At 43.9% G+C, this 27,447-nt stretch overlaps 1 long non-coding RNA gene across 1 annotated transcript in view; it reads right to left on the reverse strand.

Moving 5' to 3' along the window:
- The window catches only part of LOC138673968 (uncharacterized), an 810,033-nt gene extending 787,759 nt beyond the window's left edge, over positions 1-22,274 (reverse strand). Inside the window, exon 1 of the long non-coding RNA XR_011320397.1 lies at positions 22,177-22,274. This is a non-coding gene — a long non-coding RNA (uncharacterized lncRNA). The remainder of the gene's footprint in view (positions 1-22,176) is intronic.
- Positions 22,275-27,447: the final 5,173 nt, after the last annotated feature.

Consider the following 27,447-nt stretch of genomic DNA (forward strand, 5'->3'; position numbering starts at 1 on the left):
ACGCTTTCTTGTAAAGTAAATTAGTAGTGCATGGAGGTGTGGTACAATCTGAAGCAATCCTTCATACACAGGCCAGGTTTTTCGGGGCAGGTGTCGCATTGATAAATGGTGTCCTTGCGTATTCCCCTTTTGTAACACACTCGGCACCTTTTTTGCGGCTTACCTTTTCTGCCGGTTGGCGGGACCACCCCCGGAAAATGCTGGCCTGGTACGATACGAGCACCTTCAGTTCCGGAAGTACTGGGGCCCTCTCCTTCCGGAGTACCAAATATCAGGGCCTTAACCACTACCTCCTGGAACTGAAGGTACGACGTATCGGTGTGGCGTGCACATCGTAACAGCAGGAAAGCGTTGAGCATTGCCATTTGTACGATGTGGACGGCCAACTTTTTGTACCACACCTTGGCCTTTCTCAAAGCACTGTATGGTTGGAGGAGTTGATCAGAGAGATCAACCCCCCCCATGCTTTTGTTGTAGCCCAGTACACAGTCCGGTTTGCAGACCTGTGTAGAGGTACCCCGTACAGTGCTGAGGGCTCTGCCATCACCATGTATGGTGGTCAAGAGAAGGACATCCCTCTTGTCCTTGTACTTGACCACCAGCAGGTGGTCGCTACATTGGGCCTTGCTCTCACCTTTTCTGAGCATCTGCCGAAGTAGCGTCTTTGGGAGGCCTCTCTGATTTTTGCGCACAGTACCGCAGGCTGCGGTACCTCGCGCAGAGAGGGATTTGTAGAGTGGGATGCTGGTATAAAAGTTATCAGTATAGAGGTGATAACCTTTATCCAGCAGTGGGTGCACCAAATCCCACACGATCTTCCCACTCACTCCCAGGACAGGAGGACACTCAGGGGGTTCAATCCTGCTGTCCTTCCCTTCATACACTCTAAACCTGTGGATGTACCCTGAGGCACTCTCACACAGCTTGTAGAGTTTGATTCCGTACCTGGCCCTTTTGTTGGGCAGGTATTGACGGAATCCGAGCCGCCCCTTAAAATGGACCAAGGACTCATCCACGCAGATGTCCCTTTTGGGCACGTACACTTCAGAAAACTTTTTGTTGAAGTGTTCGATGACCGGCCGAACTTTGAACAGACGGTCAAAGTTGGGGTCATCTCGTGCGGGACACTGTGCATTATCGGAATAATGCAGGAATTTATGGATGGCCTCAAAACGTCTCCGAACCATGGCCATTCGGAATACTGGAGTGTTATATAAAACATCTACACTCCAATATTGCCGCATTTCTGGCTTCTTCACGATCCCCATGTGGAGGACCAGGCCCCAAAACTGCATCATTTCAACTGCGTCTACAGGAGACCAGTTGGAAAATGATGTACCGGGGTTTTGCTCCAAAAATTGACGAGCATACAAATTAGTTTGCTCCACCATGAGGTTAATAAAATCCTCAGAGAAAAAGACTTTGAAAAAGTCTGTTTCTGTGAGGCCCGTGGTGTCAAACTTGATTCCTGATTCTGCCACAAAATCAGGAATCAGTGGCTCGTAATTTTCGGGGGGCGAGGTCCATGTGGGTTCCGCAGTGGGGAGCGCTGGTTCAGGAGTGGTGGGGGCTGCCTCATCTTCTGTCCTGGGGCGTCTGCGTGGTGGTTCCGCAGGACCCGAGGAGGAAGAGGAGGAGGAGGAGGAAGAGGAGGAGGAGGAGGAAGAGGATGAAGAATCAGAAAAGTGAAGAAAAGTGGGATCCTCTCCCTCGCTATCAGTGTCGGAGGCAAGGAAAGCATATGCCTCCTCCAATGAATAGCGCTGTTGGGACGAACGGGACGAGCGGGACATTTTTGTGTGAATATGGTGATTGGGTGCACTTTATTGATAACTGTATGTGTATGTGTGGGGGGATAGTGATTTGTGCAAACTTATCTGAAAAGAAAATGCTAAAAGGAGAAGAAAAACCTGTAAAAAAAAAAAAAAAGGCAGGCACAAACTCTGATAAGAGAACTGCGTCACTTATCAAAGTTTGGCGGCTGCGGGATGTGTGTACGGAGGTTGCGCAAAAAGGCTGAAGGGAAAAAAGCGAGCGCGAGAGTTGATCGGTGAACTGCGTCACCAATCAACGCTCAGCGGCTGTTAAATGGGCGCACGGAAGGAGGTGCAAAGGGGGGTAAAAAGAGGGGGAAGGGAGATGGGGGTGGAAGTGGGGATTGGGCAGGGATCAGTGATCAAAACGTACGGTTGTAGTCAGGTGGCGCAAAAGGGGGGTGAAAAAAAAAAAAGGAAAACGGCAGGCACAAACTCTGATAAGTGAACTGCGTCACTTATCAAACTTTGGCGGCTGCGGAATGTGTGTACGGAGTTGGCGCAACGGGGGTGAGGGAAAAAAAGCGAGCGCGAGCGTTGATCGGTGAACTGCGTCACCAATCAACGTTCGGCGGCTGTTAAATGGGCGCACGGAAGGAGGTGCAAAGGGGGGTAAAAAGAGGGGGAAGGGAGATGGGGGTGGAAGTGGGGATTGGGCAGGGATCAGTGATCAAAACGTACGGTTGTAGTCAGGTGGCGCAAAAGGGGGGTGAAAAAAAAAAAAAGGAAAACGGCAGGCACAGACTCTGATAAGTGAACTGCGTCACTTATCAAACTTTGGCGGCTGCGGAATGTGTGTACGGAGTTGGCGCAACGGGGGTGAGGGAAAAAAAGCGAGCGCGAGCGTTGATCGGTGAACTGCGTCACCAATCAACGTTCGGCGGCTGTTAAATGGGCGCACGGAAGGAGGTGCAAAGGGGGGTAAAAAGAGGGGGAAGGGAGATGGGGGTGGAAGTGGGGATTGGGCAGGGATCAGTGATCAAAACGTACGGTTGTAGTCAGGTGGCGCAAAAGGGGGGTGAAAAAAAAAAAGGAAAACGGCAGGCACAAACTCTGATAAGTGAACTGCGTCACTTATCAAACTTTGGCGGCTGCGGAATGTGTGTACGGAGTTGGCGCAACGGGGGCGAGGGAAAAAAAGCGAGCGCGAGCGTTGATCGGTGAACTGCGTCACCAATCAACGCTCGGCGGCTACTAAATGTGCGCACGGAGGCGGCACAAATGGGGGTGGAGGGGGTAAAAAGAGGGGGAAGGGGGGATTGGGGTGGATGAACGGGGATTGGGGTGGATGAACGGGGATTGGGCAGGGATCAGGGATAAAACTTACGTTTAGTTGTCTTCTTTCTTTAGCAGGGATTGTGGTGCTACAGGCTGCTGTGGCACCACAATACCCAGCACGGCAGGGAGATCCAGGCACAAAATCCAGCAGGGAGATCCAGCAGTATGACCGCTCTGTAGGAATCCTCAGCTAGAATGAGGACCCTGCAGAGCGGTCATACACAGGTCAGGCAGGTGACACAGACAGGTCACAGAGCGGTCATGCTGCTGCTGTGACCTGTCATTGGTGGGATCGACCATAACATCGATCCCACCAATCAGAGCTTTCCTGGTGACCTGGCTGTGACCTGCCTAGGATCGGATCTGTTCGCGCCATCCTAGGCAGGTCACAGCCAGGTCACCTGCAGGGCACAGAGCGGTCACAGAGTGATCGCCGCTGCGCCCTGTGATTGGCGCGATCGACGATGACATCGATCGCGCCAATCGGCTCCTGCAGGCCCTGCTGGGCCTGCACTGTGTCCTATCCTAGGATCGGTGCTATTAGAGCACCGATCCACGCAGGTTCCGGCAGGGCACAGCGCGGTAATACCGCGCGGTGCCCTGCGATTGGCGCGATCGATGCGATCGGCGATCGCGCCAATCCGGGCTGTTCTTGCCGGTGCCTGGCGTTGCCAGGCACCGGACCTAGGATCGAGTACATCGGTACTCGATCCTAGCCTGTGACCTCATTGTTTCAGCCGCTCCGATTGGCTGAAACAATGAGAATGGCTGTGATTGGCTGTTCAGAATTGAACAGCCAATCACAGCGATCGAGAGGGCGGGTGGGCGGCGACAATGCCCTGGATGCCGAGGCCATCTCCCCCCAGGTGAGATGGCGTCGGAATTTTAATGCGATCACCGCGACTTAAGTCGCGGTATCGCATTAAAGGGCAGGACGTACTATCCCGTCAAGGGTCAGATAGGCCCAGGGCACCTCGACGGGATAGTACGTCCAAGGTCACAGAGGGGTTAAAGGTATAATGATGCTACAATCAAAAAACAAAAGGCATTTACAAGGCTGTATATTTTCTTTTCCCTATTAATACCAGAAAGTTTGCAGGCATATATTATATACTTAATTTAAAATTCACAATATGTGCAGTAAGGGAAGGGGAAGTACACGTGATGCTGATGCTGTATGCAGAGGCCAAGGTCAAGGGCCAGGTGAAACTGTACCTTCCACAGGAGCAAAACAAACATGCTAATTTACAAGACCTAGCATCCTGTCCTACTTTACTGGATGGGTGGACCAGTCTTGAAGCCAGAACAGTGCAAACAGGTGGTCAGTTGGGTGGCAGATAACGCTTCCAGTATGTTTCCCAGCACCACCCTGTCTTTCAAATGGTCTATTCTCTCTAGAGCCAAGAGTCCAGACTACATAATCCTCACCTTGATCCTCCTTCCTAATTTTTATAGGGTAAAGATACATATATGCTAGCCACTATGTATAGGGTAAAGAGGCAGCCCTTATAATTTTTATAGGTTCATCATGAGACCCACATTCTTAATTTTTCCAGGGTGTGTATGAAGTCCTCTTTCATAATATTTACAGGATGTGTATGAAGCTTGCCTCTACAATTCTCTTACATATACATTTATCACAAAACATTAGGGATATTTGACTTTGACGAGAAAAGTTCAACCTTTAGTGATATTTTATCATGAAAGTAGGGCATTTAAAGTTGCTTCTCACAAAATAAGAATACCTTCAAAAAAATTATTTATTTCAGTTCTTCAATACTAAAAGTGAAACTCATATTATATAGAGTCATTACAAACTGAGTGATCTATTTCAAGTGTTTATTTTTGTTAATGTTGATGATTATGGCTTACAGCCAATGAAAACCAAAAAGTCATTATCTCAGTAAATTAGAATACTTTATAACAGCAGCTTGAAAAATGATTTTAAATTCCAAAATGGTGACCCACTTAAATATATGCTCAGTAAATGCACTCAATACTTGGTCTTGGCTCCTTTTGTATCAATTATTGCATCAAGGTGGTGTGGCATGGAGGTGATCAGCCTGTGGCACTGCTGGAATGTTTTGGAAGCCAAGGTTGCTTTGATAGCAGCCTTCAGCTCATCTGCATTGTTGGGTCTGGGGTCTCTCATCTTCCTCTTGACAATAAACCATAGATTCTCTATGGGGATAAAGTCAGGCAAGTTTGCTGGCCAATCAATCACAGTGATACTGTTGTTTTTAAACTGGGTATAGGTACTTTTGGAAGTGTGGACACTGTTATGACCTGGTGGTTAGGACAATAATGGACCTGGTGGTTAAGAGCACACGGAAAGACCTGATAGTTACTAATAATACAGGACCAGCTCTGGGACATGGGAACTCTGCTGACCGCAAGGTGGCATGGAGCAATGATCTAAGTGGAGTTAAATAGAGCAGCCAGCTAACGAATTAACCTCGTCACCTGTGGAAGGAAACTCAGAAGCCGCAGCCCCACTCACAACCACCAGAGGAAGCCCATGGACAGAAGCAGCCGAAGTACCATTCATGACCACAGGAGGGAGCTTGACAACAGAATTCACAACAGGACACGTGCCAAGTCCTGCTGGAGAATGATATTTTAATCTCCAAAAAGCTTGTTGGCAGAGGGAAGCATGAAGTGCTCTAATCTTTCCTGGTAGACGGCTTCGCTGACTTTGGTCTTGATAAAACTCAGTCAACCTACACCAGCAGATGACATGGCTCACCAAACCATCACTGATTGTAGAAATTTCAAACTAGACCTCAAGCAGCTGGTGTGCCTCTCCACTCTTCCTCCTGACCCTGGGACTTTGATTTCCAAATTAAATGCAAAATTTACTTTCATCTGAAAACAACACCTTGGACCACTGAGCAACAGTCCAGTTCTTTTTCTCATTGGCCCAGGTAAGACGCTTCTGGCATTGTCTATTGATCAGGAGTGGCTTAACGCAAGGAATGCAACACTGGTAGCCCATGTCCTGTATACATCTGTGTGAGGTGGCTCTTGAATCACTGACTCCAGCAGCAATCCACTCTTTGTGAATCTCTCGCAAATTTTTGAATGGTACTTTCTTAAGCCTTTCAAGGCTACGGTTATCCCGGTTGCTTGTGCAACTTTTTCTACCACATTTTTTAGTTCCACTCAACTTTCCATTAATATGCTTGGAAACAGCACTCTGTGAACAGCCAGCAATGATCTTTTGTGGCTTACTTTCCTTGTGGAGTTTGCCAATGACTGCCTTCTGGACATTTGTCAAGTCAGCAGTCTTCCCATGATTGTGGAGCCTACTGAAACAGACTAAGGGACCTTTTTAAATGCTTAGGAATCCTTTGCAGGTATTTATTATAAATTATTCTAATTTACTGAGACTTTTGGGTTTTCATTGGCTGCAAGCCATAATCATCAACATTAACAGAAATAAACACTTGATATAGATTACTCTGTTTGTAATGTCTCTATATACTAAATGATTTTCACTTTTTGAATTGTAGAACTGAAATAAATTAACTTTTAGATGAAATTCTAATTTTGTGAAAATCACCTGTAAGTAGAAGCATGCAATAGTGATTTTCTCGAAACAGGAGGAAAACAGGGAGTGTTTAAAAATAGTACATAATTTTATTACAAAAATACATTAAACCACATACATATAAAAAACGACAAATACAGATACCAAAAGAGGGGACCTCGTACACACTGGACCGGAATAATACAAAAACAGATATTACTGTATAGCAGTATACTCCACAAAAGTGGAGGATGAATACCCTCAAAACAAAAAAGAGCCCCCACCATAGACCGTATCAGCTGCCCATGTAACTCAATAAACAGTCACACCCCAATAGGTATAAGTATAGGCAGAGAGACAATCAGGGAAGGGGAGAGAGTTTGATACTGTGAGAAGAGTGGAGAGGCATAAATAACCAGCTCAGATGAGCGTCAAGGCAAACCCCACCAAATAACACTGCTCACAGCCGGTTCTTACCCCAGGTGCTGAGGAACCCAAGAATCGGGCTGGTTATTTATGCCTCTCCACTCTTCTAATCACTGCCTTAAGTCTGGAACCCATGGACATCACCAAACGCTGGGTTTCCTCCTTCTTAATGCTTTGCCAGGCCTTTACAGCCGCAGCCTTCAGGTCTTGCTTGTTTGTGGGTCTTTCCGTCTTAAGTCTGGATTTGAGCAAGTGAAATGCATGCTCAATTGGGTTTAGATCTGGAGATTGACTTGGCCATTGCAGAATGTTCCACTTTTTGGCACTCATGAACTCCTGGGTAGCTTTGGATGTATGCTTGGGGTCATTGTCCATCTGTACTATGAAGCGCCGTCCAATCAACTTTGCAGCATTTGGCTGAATCTGGGCTGAAAGTATATCCCGGTACACTTCAGAATTCATCCGGCTACTCTTGTCTGCTCTTATGTCATCAATAAACACAAGTGACCCAGTGCCATTGAAAGCCATGCATGCCCATGCCATCACGTTGCCTCCACCATGTTTTCCAGAGGATGTGGTGTGCCTTGGATCATGTGCCGTTCCCTTTCTTCTACAAACTTTTTTCTTCCCATCATTCTGGTACAGGTTGATCTTTGTCTCATCTGTCCATAGAATACTTTTCCAGAACTGAGCTGGCTTCTTGAGGTGTTTTTCTGCAACTTTAACTCTGGCCTGTCTATTTTTGGTATTGATGAATGGTTTGCATCTAGATGTGAACCCTTTGTATTTACTGTCATGGAGTCTTCTCTTTACTGTTGACTTAGAGACAGATATACCTACTTCACTGAGAGTGTTCTGGACTTCAGTTGATGTTGTGAACGGGTTCTTCTTCACCACATTAAGTATGCGGCGATCATCCACCACTGTTGTCATCCGTGGATGCCCAGGCCTTTTTGAGTTCCCAAGCTCACCAGTCAATTCCTTTTTTCTCAGAATGTACCCAACTGTTGATTTTGCTACTCCAAGCATGTCTGCTATCTCTCTGATGGATTTTTTCTTTTTTTTCAGCCTCAGGATGTTCTGCTTCACCTCAATTGAGAGTTCCTTTGACCGCATGTTGTCTGCTCACAGCAACAGCTTCCAAATGCAAAACCACACACCTGGAATCCACTCCTGACCTTTTAACTACTTCATTGATTACAGGTTAACGAGGGAGACGCCTTCAGAGTTAATTGCAGCCCTTAGAGTCCATTGTCCAATTACTTTTGGTCCCTTAAAAAAGAGGACGCTATGCATTACAGAGCTATGATTCCTAAACCCTTTCTCCGATTTGGATGTGGAAACTATCATATTGCAGCTGGGAGTGTGCACTTTCAGCCCATATTATATATATAATTGTATTTCTGAACATGTTTTTGTAAACAGCTAAAATAACAAAACTTGTGTCACTGTCCAAATATTTCTGGCCCTAACTGTATATCCCCCCAAAAATGACAATGTTTCATTAAATAGTCATGTGGCCTTGAGCATCAATCACAGCATGACAACGACATCTCATTCTGTTCACAAGTAAAATTATTGTCTGCTGAGGCATGGAGTCTTACTCTTCTTGAAGAACAGCCCTCAGGTCACTGAAGTTTTGGGGTATGGAGTTAAGAGCTTCTACATGGAGACTCAGCTGAACCCATATGTTTTCAATGAGATTCAGGTCTGGAGAAAGGGCAAGCCTTTACATTCTAGGTACTCCAGTCTTCAGCAGCGATTCGATGCAACAATGATGAGCTGGAGCATTGTCATCCATGAAGGAAAAATTAGGCTTGTATTGTCCATGCAGAGACACAATGACTGGACTAATGATGTTATTCAAATAGTAGGGGCTTGTCACTGTACCATTCACAAAGTGTAGGGCAGTTCTGTATTGACTAGACTAGGCTTGTCTGGGGGCAACAGTGTCTGATGCATAGTGTTCTCCCTGATGTATCCAACATCGCTGACGGCCATTCTTTTTGCTCAGCCTGAATAGACTTTCATCAGTGAAGTGTTCCTTTGTCCAGTGTAGATGCTCCCTGACCAATGCTACTGTGCCTAGGTATGCTTGTAGGTCATCTAGCATGCAGACCATGCTGATTTAAATGGATTTCAATGGTCTGACATGACACTTGGGTGCCTCTCACCTCCCATATATGTGCCTGGAGTTGTTTGACATTCATCATCCGGTTTCAAAGGGCATTGTTCACAATGAAGAGGTCATCAGGGTTGGATGTGACTAAGGAACTTCCACTTCTCTGCCTTTCTGTGACTCTACCAGCCTTTCTGTGTCTCTGTTGCAACCTGCTTATGACACTCTGTGACACTCCACACTCAGTAGCCAGTTTTATCTAAGAACATCCTGTTTGAAGCTTCGCAATGGCAAGGTACTGTTAATCAATTGTTAGGTGTCGTCTTGATCTCATGATGTCAAAATGTGAACAGCATGATGTGGATGACTGTTTAAATATGAATTCTAATTGAAACTCAAAATTAATTGGGCTATTCATGGATCAAACACCTGGTTGTGAATTTTGCCATTAAGATCCTTGTTAGAGAACAGCAAGTTGTGCAAAAAGTACTGAAACATTGAACAGTTGGACATGTGCATTCAAACGTTTAGAAAAGGTTCAACTGAAAAGGTTAGAGTGCATGTTAGTTCATTCTGAAATTTCGCCCAAAATCCAAATATACCTAACTTCTTGAGTAGTATTTGCAAGGAGGGGTAAATGTTTTCCAGCCCTTGCACTTAGTTCATGGGCTTTACCAGTGTAAGAGTTACACTCTTTAAAAAAACAATGTTTTCTGAGACCCTTGTCTACATGTCCTCAGGGTGTATTGCAGTCCTTTCTTCTAATTTTTTGCAGCCCATGTACATTGTGCATAGGCTTTAATAGTCTAGGAGGCCCACTACCTAACAATTTTAACATAATATATGATGCCCTCCAATATATCTAGTACAGGGTGTATTGCAGTCCCTCTTCTAATTTTTGGAAGTTCTTTCATTGTCTGCATAGGCATTGTGAGTTTCAGAGCCCCTTCTTCACAGATTAAACAGGATGTGTCTGATCATGTCACACATCAAATGCCCAGATAAGGTATTAAAATGTAAAAATGTCATTTTATTATTAGTATTACTATTATTTATTGTTATAGCACCATTTATTCCATGGTGCTTTACATGTGAGGAGGGGTATACATAATAAAAACAAGTACAATAATCTTAAACAATACAAGTCATAACTGGTACAGGAGGGTTGAGGACCCTGCCCGCGAAGGCTCACAATCTACAAGGGATGGGTGAGAATACAGTAGGTGAGGAAAGAGCTGGTCATGCAGCGGTTTGGTCGATCGGTGGTTACTGCAGGTTGTAGGCTTGTCGGAAGAGGTGGGTCTTCAGGTTTCTTTTTGAAGGTTTTGATGGTAGGCGAGAGTCTGATGTGTTGTGGTAGAGGGTTCCAGAGTAGGGGTGATACGCGAGAGAAATCTTGTATACGATTGTGGGAAGAGGAGATAAAAGGGGAGTAGACAAGGAGATCTTGTGAGGATCGGAGGTTGCGTGTACGTAAGTACCGGGAGACGAGGTCACAGATGCATGGAGGAGACAGGTTGTGGATGGCTTTGTACATCATGGATAGGGTTTTGTAGTGGAGTCTCTGGGCAATGGGGAGCCAGTGAAGAGATTGACAGAGGGGAGAGGCCAGGGAATAGCGGGGGGACAGGTGGATTAGTCGGGCAGCAGAGTTTAGAATAGATTGGAGGGGTGCGAGAGTGTTAGAGGGGAGGCCACAGAGCAGGAGGTTGCAGTAGTCAAGGCGAGAGATGATGAGGGCATGGACTAGGGTTTTTGCAGATTCATGGTTGAGGAATGAACGGATTTGTGAAATATTTTTGAGTTGAAGTCGGCAAGAAGTGGAAAGGGCTTGGATATGTGGTTTGAAGGAGAGGTCAGCGTCAAGGATTACCCCGAGGCAGCGAGCTTGTGGGACTGGGGAGAGTGGGCAGCCATTTACTGTAATGGATAGGTTCGTTGGGGGGGGTCACGGGAGATGGGGGAAAGATGATGAATTCTGTTTTGTCCATGTTAAGTTTCAGAAATCTAGCAGAGAAGAAGGATGAAATAGTGGACAGACATTGAGGGTTTCTGGTTAGTAGGGAGGTGATATCTGGTCCAGAGATGTAGATCTGTGTGTCATCAGCATAAAGGTGATACTGAAAGCCATGAGATTCTATGAGCTGTCCCAGGCTAAAAGGTGTAAATGGAGAAGAGCAGGGGCCCAAGGACTGAACCTTGTGGGACTCCGACAGATAGGGGGCGAGGTGAGGAGGTGGTGTGTGAGTGGGAGACACTGAATGTCCAGTCTGTTAGGTATGATGAGATCCATGATAGGACCAAGTCTGTGATGCCAAGGGATGAGAGGGTCTGTAATAATAGGGAATAGTCCACTGTGTCAAAGGCAGCCGACAGGTCGAGGAGGAGGAGGACAGAGTAGTGTCGCTTGCTCTTGGCGGTTAAGAGGTCATTGGTGACCTTTGTTAGGGCAGTTTCAGTGGAATGGTGTGAAGCCTGATTGTAAGCGGTCAAAGAGGGAGCAAGAAGAGAGATGGGAGGACAGTTCAAGGTAAACGTGTTGTTCCAGTAGTTTGGAGGCACAAGGGAGAAGTGATATAGGGCGATAGCTAGATACAGAGGATGGGTCAAGAGAGGGCTTTTTGAGGATAGGTGTGATGGAGGCATGTTTAAAGCTTGAGGGGAAAACACCAGTTGTTAGTGATAGGTTGACGAGATGAGTTAGGGTTGGGATGAAGACTGTGGTGAGGTTTGGGATGAGGTGGGATGGGAGCGGGTCAAGTGAACAGGTGGTAACATAGTAACATAGTAACATAGTTAGTAAGGCCTGTGACAAAACACTCTGGGATCGCCTTTGCTGGGGTCAAAGGACACGTGGTTTGTGCATTGAATCTGAGGCGTACAGCAGGTTTCTGAGCAGGCTGACCTCAGGTCAGATTTATTAACGTGAAAGCAACACAAAAAACAAAACATAAAAATAAATCCTAGCCTGTCTGGCACTAACTAAACAAAATACGTTGCTATCTCAACAACTGGGGGGCTTCTCCCACCCAGCTAACATCACACAATTCTTGAGCAGAGCTCTTCACTCACTTGAGGGAGTCGAGAGCCCATTTAATGGCTAGGCACTCTTTTTCAACCACCGCATACCTCTGCTCATATACATTCAGTTTCCGACTGAGATAGAGGACCGGGTGTTCGACTCCGTCCCTCACCTGGGAAAGTACAGCTCCGACACCAGTATCAGAGGCATCAGTTTGTACCACAAACTCGCTGCTGAAATCAGGAGTCACTAGTACGGGCTGAGAGCACAAAGCCTGTTTCAGGCTGTGGAAGGCCTCTTCAGCAGCTGAGGTCCATTTTACCATGACGGAACCCTTCCCCTTGGTAAGATCCGTCAAGGGAGTAGCCATGGCTGCAAAATTGGGTATGAACCGGCGATAATAGCCGGCAATCCCCAGGAAAGCCTGCACTTGTTTCTTGTTCACTGGTTGTGGCCAGCCCTGAATTGCCTGTATTTTGTCGATCTGGGGTTTAACCACTCCTCGGCCAATCACGTAGCCCAAGTATTGGGCTTCTTCAAGCCCGATGTGGCATTTCTTGGGGTTTGCCGTTAAACCTGCATCTCGCAGGTCATCAATCACCGCTTGTACCTTCTGGAGATGAGTTTCCCAGTCCATGCTGTAAATTACGATGTCATCCAGGTAGGCAGAAGCGTACTGTCTGTGAGGCCTCAAGACTCGATCCATCAATCTCTGGAACGTTGCGGGAGCTCCGTGAAGTCCAAACGGCATATAGACATACTGGAACAGACCTTCCGGTGTAGCAAATGCCGTCTTCTCTCTGGCCGCCTCGGCCAGAGGAATCTGCCAGTACCCCTTTGTTAAATCCAGGGTCGTAATGTATCGAGCTTTACCAAGCCGGTCGATCAACTCATCGACCCGGGGCATAGGGTACGCATCAAATTTAGAAACTGCATTCAGTTTCCTAAAGTCATTACAAAACCAGATGGAGCCATCCGGTTTAGGTATCAACACAATTGGACTGGACCAGGCGCTGTGTGACTCCTCAATGACTCCTAAGTCCAACATTGCCATCACTTCCCGGGAGACAGCTTCACGGCGGGCTTCCGGAATCCGGTAGTGCTTCACATGAACAGTGACGCCAGGCTCTGTGACAATCTCATGTTTCACCAACTTAGTCCGGCCAGGTTTTTCGGAGAAAAACTGTCGGTTCTGTAACAAAAATTGCTTAACCTCAGATTTTTGTCGTTCTGAGAGAGTCTCAGCAACCTGCACCTCTGGTACAGTAGGTGAACAAACCGGACGGGGCAGATCCGCCGTTAGGGCAGAGCGGTCTTTCCAGGATTTTATCAGATTCACATGATAAATCTGTTCCGGTTTTCTCTTACCCGGCTGGTACACTTTATAGTTCACTTCACCAACTCTTTCTCGGACCTCAAATGGGCCCTGCCATTTCGCCAGGAATTTACTATCCACCGTAGGGATTAGGACCAACACCCTATCGCCGGGTGCAAATGTACGGACCTTAGCGCCTCTATCATAACTTTGCCTCTGGGCTCCCTGGGCCTGTAACATATGGTCCCTAACAATGGGCATGACAGCGGCAATACGATCCTGCATTTGTGTTACATGGTCGATCACCGTTTTAAAGGGAGTGACTTGACCTTCCCAGGTTTCTTTTGCGACGTCCAGCAGTCCCCGGGGACGACGGGCGTACAACAGTTCGAAAGGCGAAAACCCTGTGGAAGACTGGGGAACTTCCCTAATGGCAAACAGCAAATAGGGTAACAAGTAATCCCAGTTCTTCCCATCTTTGTCTATCGCCTTCCGGAGCATCTGTTTTAAGGTTTTGTTGAAGCGCTCAACCAGGCCATCTGTTTGAGGGTGATAGACAGACGTACGCAACGGGTCTATTTGTAAGAGCCTGCAGAGCTCCTTCATTACCCTCGACATAAAGGGAGTCCCCTGGTCGGTGAGTATCTGTTTTGGAATTCCCACCCGACTAAACACTTGTACCAATTCCTTGGCGATCGTCTTGGTAGCTGTGTTACGCAAAGGGACGGCTTCCGGGTAACGAGTGGCATAGTCCACGATGACGAGGATATGTTGGTGCCCACGTGCGGATCAGGGAAGGGGCCCAACCAAATCCATCCCAATTCTCTCAAAAGGGACCCCGATGATAGGAAGGGGTACCAAAGGGCTACGGAACTGAGATTTAGGGGCCGCGATTTGGCACTCTGGACAGGACTCACAATAGTTACGCACATCACAATGTATTCCAGGCCACACAAAACAATGCAATATCCTTTCTGTGGTTTTCTGTACCCCCAGATGTCCCCCCATTATATGTCGGTGGGCCAAATCCAGTACCTTCCGCCGATAAGGTTTGGGTACCACTAACCGTTGCACTGTGTCTTCCCCTTTTTTTTCTACCTGGTAGAGCAAATCATTTTCAAGAACCATATACGGGTACGCTAGCCTAGTGTCAGGTTCTACGGGTACCCCATCTATCATTTTTACATTTTTCCTAGCCGGAGTCAGGGTAGGCTCTTTCATTTGCTCGCTGTGGAAGTCATCCACCTGGACTCCCAAATCTGGCAGGCAGGGTGCCGGATGGCTGTCTGCCTCCGCCTCTCGCTGAGGTTCCTCAGTTTCCTCTGTTTCCCCCGCCATGACGGAGAAGGGGTACTGAAGGTTAGATTCACTAACCTCCCCAGCAACATCTTCCTGTGGGGTCTCCTCTAGGGACTCGGGACCTCCAGATGGCATGGGAGAAGATTCACGGGTACAGCTACCGTGAAGGAGCAACTGATTCTCCCACAACTGCCAGAATTAGGGAAAATCCCTGCCCAGTATTACATCCTGTAACAAAGCGGGAACGAGTCCCACTTTGTGCTGCACTGACCCATAGGGAGTAGAAATCCTTGTGACCGCTGTTAAGTACGAGCGGGTGTCACCATGCACACACGTCACAGAAAACTTGTCAGACGGACCAGACGGAAGTGCCACCAGACTAGCTTTCACCAGAGTCACCACACTTCCAGAGTCTAGTAATGCCACAACATTTTTCCCATCAACAGATAATTCACACAGGTGTTTCACTGTATCATTTTGACCCGCATTCACACTCACTAGCTGTGTAACCAAAGACATGCGTTTTCTAGAGTCTATAACGTTGCACTGCATGGGTTCAGCGGTAACAGGACAGTTCGCAGAAACATGACCCTTCTCATGGCAGTGGAAACACCTAACAGGTCCCCTACTGAGACCACCGTCCAATACTCTTGGTCTCGGAGTGCGAGCAGTCCCGGACTCCTCCCCCACAGTTTTAAGCGATTTTCCTTCACCCGTGGTCCCTGAAACAGTCTTACCGGTTCCACAAGGAGGAGGCACAGACCGGGGGTTGACGGTGTCGTCGAGAAGTCCTTCTGCCACGGAATAACGCTCGACCAACTCCACAAGTTGATCCGCTGTCGTGGGATTTCCTTGGCTTACCCACCTTTTCAGCGCTGGGGGTAGTACTCTCAGGTACTTGTCCAGGACAACCCGCTGGATTATTTCGGATATTGTCAGTACCTCGGGTTGCAGCCATTTCTTTGTCAAGTAGATCAGGTCGAACATCTGAGACCGCGCCGGTTTATCTTGCTGGTATGTCCACTGATGTACCCTCTGTGCACGGACAGCCGTCGTCACACCCAGCCGGGCCAGGATCTCAGCTTTCAGCTTCTCAAAGTCCTGAGCGACCTCCGGGTCCAAATCATGGTAAGCTTTTTGGGCCTCGCCGGAGAGAAACGGGGCAATCAAATCGGCCCATCGTGCCTTCGGCCACTTCTCTCTCAATGCCGTCCGCTCAAACGTTGTCAGGTATGCCTCAACGTCATCTTCTGCAGTCAGCTTTTGCCAGTATCGACTCACATGGATCCTTCTGGACTCTGCTTCCGGGTCAGCGTCAGGCATGCTCACCAGGCGCTGCGCCACCTGTTGGAGAAGTTGGCGGTCTGCAACCGTCATGTCCCCTAACTCCTTCAGCTGTGCGGCCATCAAGCGATTAGCTTCGTGCTGTGCGGCAGTGGCCTGCTGCTGTACGGCAGTGGACTGTACTAAGGCTTTCACCACGTCATTCCATGATGTCGCCTGTGCCACGGTATGCCCGCGTTCTCCACCACAATGTGACAAAACACTCTGGGATCGCCTTTGCTGGGGTCAAAGGACACGTGGTTTGTGCATTGAATCTGAGGCGTACAGCAGGTTTCTGAGCAGGCTGACCTCAGGTCAGATTTATTAACGTGAAAGCAACACAAAAAACAAAACATAAAAATAAATCCTAGCCTGTCTGGCACTAACTAAACAAAATACGTTGCTATCTCAACAACTGGGGGGGCTTCTCCAACCCAGCTAACATCACACAATTCTTGAGCAGAGCTCTTCACTCACGTTTGTCCCACACAGGCAGGTAATCTGTGTGCCCCAGGCAGACACTGGAAACACCCAGCTGGTCATCTTTTATTCCTGCAATCATTAACCCATTAGCACCCTGAAGATACTGAGTGGCCTAGTTCACATAGGACAAACACCTGGGCGAGATATACCTGCCTCCATCTACCACACCAGCATGAGTCTTACAGGCCGAAAAAAGACATTTGTCCATCCAGTTCAGCCTATATTCCATCATAATAAATCCCCAGATCTACGTCCTTCTACAGAACCTAATAATTGTATGATATTATATTGTTCTGCTCCAGGAAGACATCCAGGCCTCTCTTGAACCCCTCGACTGTGTTCGCCATCACCACCTCCTCAGGCAAGCAATTCCAGATTCTCACCGCCCTAACAGTAAAGAATCCTCTTCTATGTTGGTGGAAAATCCTTCTATCCTCCAGACGCAAAGAATGCCCCCTTGTGCCCGTCCCCTTCCTTGGTATAAACAGATCCTCAGCGAGATATTTGTATTGTCCCTTTATATACATGGTTATTAGATCGCCCCTCAGTCGTCTTTTTTCTAGACTAAAAAATCCTAATTTCGCTAATCTATCTGGGTATTGTAGTTCTCCCATCCCCTTTATTAATTTTGTTGCCCTCCTTTGTACTCTCTCTAGTTCCATTATATCCTTCCTGAGCACCGGTGCCCAAAACTGGACACAGTACTCCATGTGCGGTCTAACTAGGGATTGTACAGAGGCAGTATAATGCTCTCATCATGTGTATCCAGACCTCTCTTAATGCACCCCGTGATCCTGTTTGCCTTGGCAGCTGCTGCCTGGCACTGGCTGCGCCAGTTAAGTTTATCATTAACTAGGATCCCCAAGTCCTTCTCCCTGTTAGATTTACCCAGTGGTTTCCCATTCAGTGTGTAATGGTGATATTGATTCCTTCTTCCCATGTGTATAACCTTACATTTATCATTGTTAAACCTCATCTGCCACCTTTCAGCCCAAGTTTCCAACTTATCCAGATCCATGTGTAGCAGAATACTATCTTCTCTTGTATTAACTGTTTTACATAGTTTTGTATCATCTGCAAATATCGATATTTTACTGTGTAAACCTTCTACCAGATCATTAATGAATATGTTGAAGAGAACAGGTCCCAATACCGACCCCGGCGGTACCCCACTGGTCACAGCGACCCAGTTAGAGACTATACCATTTATAATCACCCTCTGCTTTCTATCACTAAGCCAGTTACTAACCCATTTACACACATTCTCCCCCAGACCAAGCATTCTCATTTTGTGTACCAACCTCTTGTGCGGCACAGTATCAAACGCTTTGGAAAAATCGAGATATACCACGTCCAATGACTCACCGTGGTCCAGCCTATAGCTTACCTTTTCATAAAAACTGATTAGATTGGTTTGACAGGAGCGATTTCTCATAAACCCATGCTGATATGGAGTTAAACAGTTATTCTCATTGAGATAATCCAGAATAACATCCTTCAGAAACCCTTCAAATATTTTACCAACAATAGAGGTTAGACTTACTGGCCTATAATTTCCAGGTTCACTTTTAGAGCCCTTTTTGAATATTGGCACCACATTTGCTATGCGCCAGTCCTGCGGAACAGACCCCGTCACTATAGAGTCCCTAAAAATTAGAAATAATGGTTTATCTATTACATTACTTAGTTCTCTTAGTACTCGTGGGTGTATGCCATCCGGACCCGGAGGTTTATCTATTTTAATCTTATTTAGCTGGTTTTGCACCTCTTCTTGGGTTAGATTGGTGACCCTTAATATAGGGTTTTCATTGTTTCTTGGGATTTCACCTAGCATTTCATTTTCCACCGTGAATACCGTGGAGAAGAAGGTGTTTAATATGTTAGCTTTTTCCTCGTCATCTACAACCATATTTTCCTCACAATTTTTTAAGGGGCCTACATTTTCAGTTTTTATTCTTTTACTATTGATATAGTTGAAGAACAGTTTGGGATTAGTTTTACTCTCCTTAGCAATGTGCTTCTTGGTTTCCTTTTTGGCAGCTTTAATTAGTTTTTTAGATAAAGTATTTTTCTCCCTATAGTTTTTTAGAGCTTCAATGGTGCCATCCTGCTTTAGTAGTGCAAATGCTTTCTTTTTACTGTTAATTGCCTGTCTTACTTTTTTGTTTAGCCACATTGGGTTTTTCCTATTTCTAGTCCTAGTGGTGAGATGCGATCTTGAGAGTAGAGTGGAGAGTTGATCTTCTGTAATGGTGGAGAAGTTGGTTTTGGAGGTGGAGGGCTGGGAAGTCGGGAGGAAGGGCTCTGGGGGTTGGTGACCAAAACTGTCTCTGATGTTATCAATCTTCTGCATTTACCAGTAAATACCAGTGGTTGTAGTTTTATTTCCCCCTATATCATGTCCTCTACTGTAGTCATAGGTGAAATAAGGTGAGAGATGGCTTGGCTATTAAGGTGAGGAAGAGGAAGCATTTTTGTTCGTTTTTTTCTCTTTTTAATTTTGCCCATACTTTAGCCATTATACAGGAAAGAATGTATGTTTCCTAACTTTTTTCCTGTAAAATCCAATTAATCTTCAGCTTTTTTGTTTGTTTTTTGGGAGTCCATAAAATTTGCATAATATTCTGACAACATTGCTCCCAGCATCTACCTAGGAGTCAGAGGTGCATCCAGGCATCTTCCCTATAGCTGTTCCCACTCTATTTGAGTGCTGTTTGCATCCATTTCAACAATTTTCCTACCTCCCAGCCCTCCTGATAGGATCTTCCGTAAAAATGCTTGAGCTTCCCTTTGACTTCCATTATAATAGTTACTCGACTCGAGCCTGGTTGAGAGTCCAACCTGCTCGATATGAGTACAGAGCACTCTGCTATTTTAGTGCTTGATCTTCACTAGTTATGACCACACATAGTGACTGTTAGCTAGTTCCTAGTGGTCGCAATCATGAATACCTAACCTACTGCAATGCCCAATATATGAGTATTTGACATAGTGAAATAACAGAACTATAGTACTTTTCTAATTGGGGGTATTTGCTAATATTATTACACCTACAAGATATTGGAATAGGATCTTGGAGAAGGGAATTTCCCGTTATTTGATTTTCCTAGCAATGTGTTAAGAAAATAGCATAAAAAAATCTATCTATATAATTGTCTAAGGGTCTCTTTCGTCTGTTTGTCTGTCTGTCTGTCTGTCACGGAAATCCCACGTCACTAACAGGTCGTGGCCAGCTGGTCGCGACCAATCAGCGACGGGTGCAGTCCGTCCACAAATTCGCCCTTCCCTACTCCCCTCCAGTCAGTGCCCCCATAATGGTTTAGCAGTCCGTTAAACAGACATAACGCGGTGTAACACAGTCCATTAACGCTGCTATTAACCCTGTGTGACCAACTTTTACTATTGATGCTGCCTATGCAGCATCAATAGTAAAAAGATCTAATGTTAAAATAATAAAAAAATAAAAAATCATTATATTCTCACCTTCCGGCTCCTTTCCTGCTCCTCGTGATGCTCCGGTCCCAAGAATGCATTGCACAATGACCGGAGATGCGGTCTTGTGAGACCCCTACATCATCACGTGTTATTGCCGCAATGCATTCTTGGGACCGGAGTGTTGCGAGGAGCATCACTAAATGCCTTGGCTGGATTTGGGGGTCGCCGGAAGGTGAGTATATAGCTATTTTTTATTTAAATTATTTTTTTAACAGGGACATGGTGCCCACATTGCTATATACTATAAACATAAGGATGAATGACCTCGGGGAGATCAAAACATCCAACACCGTGGAGACACCATCACGTGTTTCTCAAAGCAGTGATCCAGAACACTGCTGCCATCTCAACGAAAGTAATAAATAGCCTTGTTTTGATCTCCCCGAGGTCATTCATCCTTATGTTTATAGTCCTTTTACCAGGCACTGCTCCTAATAGAGAAACATAAGATCCAGTAAGAAATAAATAGCCAGTTTCCTACTCCACACTGATGAGGGGCAAATACCCCAAAACAGCTGTCTGTGGATGGATACCATGTTTTGGCATAGGTGGTTTTCCTTCTTGGATGCTGCCCTTCCCGTGGTTGTTCCTTCCAGGTGAAAGACTTGGCTATTTATTGCTTGCATTGAGAAACACGTGATGGTGGCTCCGCGGCTTTTCTACACACATTGCTATATACTACGTGAGCTGTGTTATATACTACGTGGGCTGTGTTATATACTGCGTGGGCTGTGTTATATACTGCGTGGCATGTGTTATATACTACGTCGCTGTGCTATATACTACATGGGCTGTGCTATATACCATGTGGCTGTGCAATATACTACGTGACTGTGCTACATACTACTTGGCTGTGTTATATACTACATGGGCTGTGTTATATACTACGTGGGCTGTGTTATATACTGCGTGGGCTGTGTTATATACTGCGTGGGCTGTGCTATCTACTGCTATACATATTATAGAATACCTGATGCATTAGAATCGGGCCGCCATATAGTGAATAATAAATCCATAATGTGAATATCTGCCCACTGGAGAGGAGTGGATTGTTGGAAATTCAAGTTTGCCAGCTTTGCAAATAATATGCCATGATTTGTGTTTAGTAGCAAAATTAGGACAGCAAGATATTACACTTTCTTTTTTCCAATGTGCAAAAAGTAAAAAAAATGCTGTGTTTGAGGTGCTGTATAATATACAGTATATCACAAATCAATTGATTCACAGTTACATGGACTATGTAGGTACAGCACCTCCCTATATCAGTTGAATATGGATTATTATTCACAGGCTAAGGGTGCAGTCTAACTGCCATTTTACTCGCACAAGGATCGCATCACAGTCTTCGGACTTGCAGTCTGCTCTCCTGACCTGAGCATGATAGCTGCATGAAAATACAGTACATGCTGTCACACTCAGATCAGGAGAGCTGATGGCCAGTCCAAAGATTGCAACGTGATACTAGAGTGAGTAACATGGCCGACTGATTGCGCACTAAGATTACCACTAGAACATCAAAATCATTTTAGGTGTTTCTCTATCCCTATGTGGAATAAGCTGTGTGTTCTGACCTCCTAAGCTGTAAAATCATAAAATGGGGCTGCTTGGCTGGCACTCATGTCTTATACTGGCTGTTTGGCTGAGCTCGGTCATGTGATATGATAATTGCAAAGCATTGTGGGGAAGCCCGCTCTGCTATAATTTTAGTCATTAGCCTGCTTTCTCCGACATCAGCAGTGTGTGAAATTCCACCAAGCATTTTTTTTTCCAATTTTCGCAAATCAGAACACAAACTGCTTGAATTAACGTGGACCTGCTATTTTGAGAAAATTCATCTTTAAGTCAATCCTCCATGGATCAATACACTCATCTCTACTGTCAACTACAATACAACACACATAAACGTCAATATAAATTCAAGCATTTTCCTCCAAATTCATAAGCCACGACTTGATGCACCAATACAAATTGCAGGAGTCAAAATCCACAACATTATCTTAGTGAAAAATAAAAATAAGTATAAGCATTGCATACTAAGAAAAATAGCCATAAACAAATTTTTTAAAGTCTTACTGAATATCCAGTACTGGTATCCACCCTAACGAATTCCAGCAAGTGAGTATTTCATTACCCTTATTGGAAGAATTGCAATTTCTGAAGTACCCTCTTTTACAAGCAATTCAAAGCATCTGTAGAAAAGAAGATAGAAAATACTTTCACAGAAAATTGGAAATAGAAACCATAAATACTATAATCTGTTCTGTAGAAAGACAAGCTAATATTCTGCTTATATACAGCAAAGGAATAACAAATAATTTCTTAGTAGATGTGCAAAACAAATGTTGTATGAACACAAATTCTGTGGTCTGATAGCACTAGAATCAGTTTGTCAAATTAACCAGAAGACATTGTAAAGCTCCCTTTTATAACTTTGCAATTTACTAATTGAACTAAGATGTGATATGTCGGTGAATAATCAATCATCTAGCATGCCCAATATTTTCTCTGTACAACGAAGGCAGCATATATGAATTTTTTCCAGGATTATCATATTCTTACCCCAAGCATTTTAAATTACAGTTTACAACTCTGTGAAAGAAGGTTATTCATTTAGCACATTTAATTCTTTTGAAATAAGTTTAAATTTAATTTCTAACTTGTAAACCTGCTTAACTCCATACTCTGTTGTTATCATACAAGTATTACTTTTAATTTGCTCAAACACATTGTGTTATTTGTAGCTGGTCTTATGAAATGTTTAGCTTAACATGATTAAAAAAAGGATTGTCCAAGATTTTTTTTTTAAGTACAAAAGCCTCAGAGATGTTTTTAGTAATGTATGCAGTTTGCATTGTTAGACACATTTGTACCCTGTTCAGAATATCTATTAAGGGTTCAATAAAGGAAGGTCGGGTCCCAACTTTGCATTTAACCCAGTGTATTACAGTTTCAGCAATAGTATTTGCAGTATATATACAGTAAATATCGTGTCTACTGTGCTCTTTTTCAGTCTAAAGAAACCTAGATCCAAATGTATGATTTTGAAAGTAGAAGCATGTTAATTTCTTTTGAGATAAATATGTATTTTAGTTGTGAATATTCCCCATAGACTGCAGAAATCCATAGATAAAAATGCCATATACAATTTTAGCATGTTTCAACAGAGAAATTGCTACAAAAATGCATGAAATCCACATGTGAGCTTATCCATAAACTTTTATCAAAGCTATGTAACAGGAAATATCTAAAACAAAGCAGTTTTACTCAAGACAACGCACCGAATACTCGCAGTGGGAATTTAGCCTAATGCACTTTGAATTTCATGAATCACAAATGTTATGATATTTTAGAAGTTAAGAGCAAGTGACTCATATTGTTTTTTTCCAAAATATCATATAAACACATTTAAAAATTGACTGTGAGGCTGGAATTGATAAAGATGCCAGTACAGCATTGATATGGGTAGTGGACAACAAAGAACCTTCTAAGAAAATCGCAGGGCAGTCAATTTTTAAATATGTTTTTGTCATATTTTGGTAATTTCCTCTGGGCAATCCCCGGCCACGGGCAGCGGCAGCTGGCTATGTAAACCTTTATAGCTGAGTCCTCACACACTAAATATGAGCAAAGCTGTTGTTTTTATTGCCTTTTATATTATGGTTTTACCCTATTGTGCGCTTCTCCCTTCACAGATACTGTTTCCTCATATTGAGTTTAAAGCCCTTCCCAACATCAGGAGTAATAGTACGCCGATGTCAGACTCCTTCCTTTGATGTGGGCTCCGGCGCTGAACCCACATCTTTTCTCGCACTTCAGCTGTTTTGATTATATATTGTAGTGTGGCTAATGGTTGCATAGTCAATGGGAGGTATGTGTCACAGAGATGGCTTGCCTCTGATGTAGCCCGGAGTATTTTCTCTAGTGCATGAAAGCACTAAGAGGTTTGTTTGTTCCTCCTGGGTTTGAGTTGCAGGTAGCTATGAGAGATGGGCAGGTCTAGCTGCCCACATACCTCACCTCTGGGTGTGGTTACAGCCTATATAATGGAGGCTGTTGTTTGGCACTTGGTCTGTGTGTTGTTTATAATGCTCTGGGGGCATTGAAAGTGCGTAGAATAAATTTGTTCCAAACATAATTTTTTGCTAAAATCTGTAAGTTTTGGTGAATTCAAAACTGGTCAGATCCGTTCATCTCTAGGGACAATTCTTCCTCTAATATCTCTGCAGATTACTTTTAAACCCTGACTTCTTTAACATAAAACTCAGCATCCTAGAAGTATATGACAAAGACCTTACTGCTATTTAAAAGAAAATCATCTTTTGATGATCTAATAATCAAGTATCTTTGATTAGTTGCACCTGCCTTCAATTAAGTTCTTCATCGATATGGAAGCAGACAAGGTGCACTTAATTTTTCAAATATTGCATCTTCACAATGGTTTATATTTATTGAGTAAGTGATGGCAAATAAAAATCTGTTATGTGTTATTTTTCATATGAGATTAAATTAATTTAATTTTAGGATTTAATGAGCAATGGATAAGTCAATAATATCCTCACATGCAAAACCTTTATAGAGGGTGTACACAATTTTATATATATAGTAATATATAGTTTAATGCATCTTTAAAAATGTTAAACAAGATCCTGGAATAAAAGCGTGATTTAGAATAATTCAGAAAAAAATCTTATTGTTCACAAGGTACCAGTGCAGAAGGTGATATCTAGAAGTCATTCATAAGATCAGTAACTTTTTTTTAAATTAAATTAATATCTGATCTGAGATCCATAAATTCCACATGAATTTTGTAGATTTTTCTCTATATATATCCCTTAGTTTCCCAGTGTATTTCTTTGGTTTTAATTCACCCTTTAATCATTCCTTAGTACACTTTAAAGACAAATTGTAAGGTGCGAGAAGATAACAAAGAGAGGTTTTCTTACACTTTTAAGTATTTGATGAGAATCTCTGAGACTATGATCATTTTAAATAGATAATTTCAACTGTAAAGGATGACACCTTCATCTGTTATCTGTTATTTATTAGTGTTATTGCCAAAAAGTGATACAAATCTATTATTAAATAATGTCTGAGAACATTATCAGGCATAAAAGGGTCAATGTTATTCATATATAATGGATAATCATAGGATTACAGAATATAGATAGCATCTGAAGAAGATAATGCCAGAATTATGATTCACAAGGTCACGTTCCTTAGCCAATTATTTTGTTAATTCATTGCCCAATATATTGCACTCAGAAAATTGGTCTACAGTGTAGTAGAAATTACCGTAATCAACACTCACATGGAAACTTGGTCACTGCAAATCATTGTCTGTTATATTCAGGCATAGAGCAGCACAGAATTGTAATTGCTTCCTTGAGATGATTTTCTGGGAAAGTGAACTCATGAATTTTATTGACAATCATTGACTTTGATTTCTTTTTATTTTAACTGGGCCATTAAAGTTATTCTTCAAAGAGTCAAATGTCAAATTATGCCTCATACAAATGTGTTTTCGGTCCGTGTTCTATCCGTGATTTTCATGGACCCATTATACTCTATGGGCCTTTTTTTGCAGACCATGTGTTCATGCAACAGTCATAGAAACATAACTATTTTTACCAGAATCATGGATAAAAGTTCCAATTCATATCTATGGGACAGTGACATATGATATCAGTGTGCAGGCCATGTATTGTCCATGATTCACACTGTGATGGTTAGGCAAAATTGTGTAATTTATTTATTCATACATGAAAGTTGCTGATGAAACACTGAGCATTGTGTTACATATGTGAATAAACATGGGCATTTGAATGAGGATTTTGAAATTGGTTGACCACAAAACTGTAATGAGAATGAAAATTCAGTTACAATAACAAATTAAAACTACATATTTCAGTAAAACTTTATCTTGTTACTTGTACTTGTTTATGGCGTATTGGTTTGGGTTATATAGTAAAAAGGATTTCAACAGGATAGGTCAATTGATAGATTAGGAACTCACTTATGACTTACAACACTGGAAATGTTGTAGCTTGCTATTTTACAGAGCTAAAGCGGATTTCTACTTTTAACAAAAAGAACCCAAAAAGATTGTATTTACAAAAAATAAACTAGTATTACTCACTCTCCCCTAGTCCAGCTCTTGACTAGCACAGCAGCTCATGCCATCTACATTAACCCCTTAATCCCATATGACGTACTATCCCGTCAAGGTGCCCTGGGACTTAATTCCCAGTGATGGGATAGTACGTCATATGCGATCGGCCGCGCTCATGGGGGGAGAGCAGCCGATCGCGGCTGGGTGTCAGCTGCCTATCGCAGCTGACATCCCGCACTATGTGCCAGGAGCGGTCACGGACTGCCCCGGCACATTAACCCCCAGCACACCGCGATCAAACATGATCGCGATGTGCCGGCAGTATAGGGAAGCATCGCGCAGGGAGAGGGCTCCCTGCAGGCTTCCCTGAGACCCCCGCAGCAACGCGATGTGATCGCATTGCTGCGAGGGTCTCCTTACCTCCCTCCCTGCTGCAGGCCCGGATCCAAAATAGCCAAGGCATCCGGGTACTGCACGGAGGGAGGTGGCTTACCAAGTGCCTGCTCAGAGCAGGCGCTTGGTAAGCCTGGAGCGCTGTAAGTCAGATCACTGATTTGACAGAGTGCTGTGCAAACTGCCAGATCAGTGATCTGTGATGTCCCCCCCTGGGGCAAAGTCAAAAAGTAAAAAAAAAATTCCACATGTATTAAAAGAAAATAAAAAAATTCCTAAATAAAGAAAAAAAATATTATTCCCATAAATACATTTCTTTATCTAAATAAAAAAAAAACAATAAAAGTACACATATTTAGTATCGCTGCGTCCGTAACGACCCGACCTATAAAACTGTCTCACTAGTTAACCCCTTCAGTGAACACCGTAAGAAAAAGAAAAAAAAAAAAACGAGGCAAAAAACAATGCTTTATTATATACCGCCAAACAAAAAGTGGAGTAACACGCGATCAAAAAGACGGATATAAATAACCATGGTACCACTGAAAACGTCATCTTGTCCCGCAAAAAACGAGCTGCCATACAGCATCATCAGCAAAAAAATAAAAAAAGTTATAGTCCTGAGAATAAAGCGATGCCAAAACAATTATTTTTTCTATAAAATAGTTTTTATTGAATAAAAGCGCCAAAACATAAAAAAATGATATAAATGGGGTATCGCTGTAAACGTACTGACCCGAAGAATAAAACTGCTTTATCCATTTTACCAAATGCGGAATTGGATAAACGCCTCCCCCAAAAGAAATTCATGAATAGCTGGTTTTTGGTCATTCTGCCTCACA

The sequence above is a fragment of the Ranitomeya imitator genome, chromosome 4 (assembly GCF_032444005.1).
Source record: "Ranitomeya imitator isolate aRanImi1 chromosome 4, aRanImi1.pri, whole genome shotgun sequence".
NCBI classification, from domain to species: Eukaryota; Metazoa; Chordata; class Amphibia; order Anura; family Dendrobatidae; genus Ranitomeya; species Ranitomeya imitator.